The sequence below is a fragment of the Anarhichas minor genome, unplaced genomic scaffold (genome assembly GCF_050575085.1).
Source record: "Anarhichas minor isolate MPS153535 unplaced genomic scaffold, ASM5057508v1 ptg000042l, whole genome shotgun sequence".
Classification (NCBI taxonomy): Eukaryota; Metazoa; Chordata; class Actinopteri; order Perciformes; family Anarhichadidae; genus Anarhichas; species Anarhichas minor.
In genome coordinates, this window is record NW_027466488.1 from 8,755,225 (window position 1) to 8,759,248 (window position 4,024).

The following is a 4,024-nucleotide window of genomic DNA, read 5'->3' on the forward strand; positions in this document are numbered from 1 at the left end:
TGAGTAAACAGTTTTAAACATCAGCCCCCCCCCCCCCCCCCAGCTATATCTTTATTCATTTTTCAAATGACTCCCGATAACAAAGAAACAAACGCGTCCTCATCCAGAATAACATCAAAGTCACAGAGATTACATTAACATGGGATCTTCCTTTTTTTGTCAGGCATTTTAAAGATTATAACAAATTGCCAACAACAATAATAATAATAAATAAGACATAAATTGATAAAAAAATACATTTATTTTCGAAAAACGGTTCCCAAATCGTTATATTAATTTCATACGTTCCTTATTTTTACACTGGGTTTGGGACCAACCTCTTCGATAAGCTTCCCTAAATCCTCACCCAGAGGAAAATGCCCGTAAGTGCTGACAGATTTGGTAAGATGGCCGTACCTGTCAAAGATATACGAACTCCCAGCATCACGGCTTATATTGACCCGTTGATTGGAAGCAACGCTCCCAAGATGTTTGAACCTTGGTCGTTCATTGGCAGCCATGGGGATGGCCCATGTGCTATAAGAACAGCGCTGGGATTGGTAACTTGTGGTCTTTCAGAAGTTGCCTCCAGGATTTCTTTGTGTCGGTTGGAAGAAACGCTGAGTAAGCAGAACAACCGTGCTTTCAAACGAAAGAGCTATATGGTTGAAGGAGAAATGGAGAAGAAACTGGCAGAACTGAAATTTGAGGAGGAGGCTGAGCTCAAACGGAAGAAGTGGAGGAAGCAGCGGGAGAAGGTGCAGCAGAGACGGAGAGAGCTGGAGAACAAGGCACAGAGGAAGAAAGTAAAGTTGAAAAGGAAGGAGATCGTCGCCTGTCTGATCAAACGGGTTCCTGAGGCCAAGGCCGGGAAGAAAAGGAGGAATCTAAAGCCTGGAGATATCGTGGTCAGGATGGATCCTACTGGCCCACAAGGGTCCGTGCCACTCGGACGAGTCATGGAGGCTTCCGTGATCAGACTTGTGCATTCAGCACGTGTAAAGTATTATGTCCTTGAAAGGCCGGTGAATGTGCCTCAGAAGCGGGTCGTCACTCAATCAAAACATCGGCGGTTCAATGCCCGGCTCCTCTAGCCCCTGTCGATGTGTCCTTGGGCAAGACACTTAATCACAAGTAACTTCCGAAGGCTGTGGCATCGGTGTGTGAATGGGTGTGAATGCTTCGATAGTCCTTGTGAGTAAAGGAAGTCCATTTAATATCATTTGCCTGCTCTATGAAACTTCAGGGTAGCAGGTCTCCCCAAGTATCCTGTGTAAATGGAACTGAAATGTGTTGTATTATTTTGATTATGGCACCTTAAATTGTAATTCCTAGAATTTTATTGTTGGCTGGTCATTACTATTTGGGGCTGGTATGTAGGAGCCATTTCTGGAGAGTGTGTGTAAGGACATAATTGGTCCAGTAGGTGTCCCCCTTGTGCTTAGAGCACCAGGATGTATCTGGATGATAGAACCCAATACTACCAAAGTGGATTTGGGGCACTTAAGACCTCCACTATCATAAGAGAGGTACAAGAGGGACAAACGCAGTCAATTATTCCAAAGAAATCGTACAATCTGTAACCGCCGTATGACAGCAGTGCAGAGCAGCGGCCGTGAGCTAACCGGTGGGGCACGCTCACATGCACCGAAAGCACACGCGGCCCGGCCGGATATGTTAACGAAGCAAGGAGAAGGTGGGAACACAACACACTGAGAGTGAAAAAAGGAGTTACAGCAATCCTATATATTTATAACAAGCATGATGTATGAAGCATGTGTAACGCAAGTTTACTTTGTTTTTTACGTTCAAATTCATGCGTTACTCTCAACCCGGCATGTACAAAATGAACATTGTGCAGGTTCTGATCTCCATCCAACACCCATCACATGCCACATGTGATGTGACTTGTATTTGCACTGTTGGAGTCAACAAAGGAACGGTTTCCAGGGTGTGTAGCTTCAAAGGCATAACTAGCGCCAGATGTGTTGTAGAAGCTCACCTGGATCCCATTGTCCATGGTTCTGAAAAGACAGAACGCCCTCTGATTCATCCGATCATTGTTTGATGTCGAGCTCTATCAATAATGTGTTACTTCACTTAACTATGAATTATGAAAAGATCACATATAGCTAGTGTTTCGTGATGTTAGGTGTCGTTACAGAAATCATTCTACATTTTGGGAAATTTTCTTTCCTGCCTAGAATTACATGAGAAGATTGATAGCACCTACATGTCTGTTGGCTAAATATTACGACAGCCAGGTGACAGTTAGCTTAGCATAAAGAGCGGAAACAGTTAACCTGGATCAGTCCAAAGATCAATAAACGACATATAACGTGTTATTGGTAAGCTTTAGGGTACATTTCTTTTACCTTTGAAAAAAAAAAAAAAAAAAGTTTTATCTCAATCATCTCTTTTGCACAACATCTGTTTAATCAAGATAATAATAGAATATTAATTTATCTAATAACATTAAATGATGAAACTAGAATTGTTGGCGAGCGTCAATTTCACTCACAATGGTCATTGATTAAGGCTAAATGACAAAATGCGTTTCAAAATCCATCACTAACGCAGACAGAACAGAAAACAGTCTTCTTCCTAACTGTCTCTGTCCACACTCCCTCTTGTGCACCAGGTGACAAATATTTGTGTATATATATATATATAGTAAGTACAGTGACAAGAGATTTGAGAGAGCAAATTGTGAGCACTACTCCGTGTGCAGGTCGACATTTGAGTGTGGATCTGCACTGTGGCTTGAAGTTCTGTAAGATAACTGACACCAAATACAGCTCTCTGTCTCCATCTGGTGGTTAAAAAACGCCACTGCCGCCGCTAAAAGGATGACCCTTCACTTCCTGGTCAAATTGAGCAGGTGACACGGCTCTGAGGAAGTTTGTGCTCAGGGCCCTCCGACTGACCGGTACACGATTCCTCTTGCTGATCAAATCATCACATTTCACTCACAGTTCTGTCCCGGTACACGCATGTATTTCTACTGTGATCTGCGCATGTGCACTCGTAAACGTTGATTCACAGACCGAGTAGTGCTTAAACTTTGTTTTGTGCTCTTTCAAATCTTCTGTCATCACTATACTCCCATAGAAGCTTCTTGTCCTGTCAGAATAAAGCTATGAGAAGCGTACACGCCAAAGTCACCCACGTCTGAATCACTTTAACAGATAGATGAAGCAAGCAGTGTTTTGTATTCCTTGTCTGGAGAAAGGGCTCTACTTTGTATGGAGGACTTTGTCTGACAGTAAAAAAAAAAGCCTACTCAAGTTTAAATGATTAGCCCTATCCACATTATACTAGTATTACCTGGGGATATATAGTTTGTATTCATTGTAGAGGTCGGCTTCTTATGAATTCTATGAGAATCTGCCCTGTCTGTAATCTGTCATGTAAATAATTCCACCATATTTCACCAAACACAGAGGTCATGTGATACCATTAGTCCAGTGTGCATCTTGGTTTGGTAGAAGTTTTGACGCCATCTTTGGTGCAAATTCAGGAGGCTAAAATTGTCCTATATAATATAATATAATATAATAGGAATTGTCATAGTATATATAAATATAATATAGCATTATATTTGTGATATAAGCAGATGTTATGCAGAGCCTTTGTAAAATGCAGACGCCACTTATCCCATGCGAATGGGTCACATGTAACACAGACATGGGGGGTCATTTCTAAATCCAATAAAGTCCCGTTAATACTAGTCTGGAGATAACAGGGCTATGGTCTATGATGGCATCTACATCTTTGCCCCAACTGAACAGTTTTGAGAGTCAGTGTTTTAATTCAGTTAAATCCCTAATAATAAATTAACAAAACCTTTAGAAATATTACTCTCATTCACCCTAAGATGCAAGAACAGGCCTCGTTAGTCGCCTTGTTACAGACATCACTGGCTCCGGTGATCCTCGGCGAGGATGGCCGGTTTCCATTTCTTTTATCATCATCCTTGTAATTTAAGTCGCAGTTCCTACTTTTCACGATAAGAAATCCTAAAAACAAAAGACAAGACCACCAG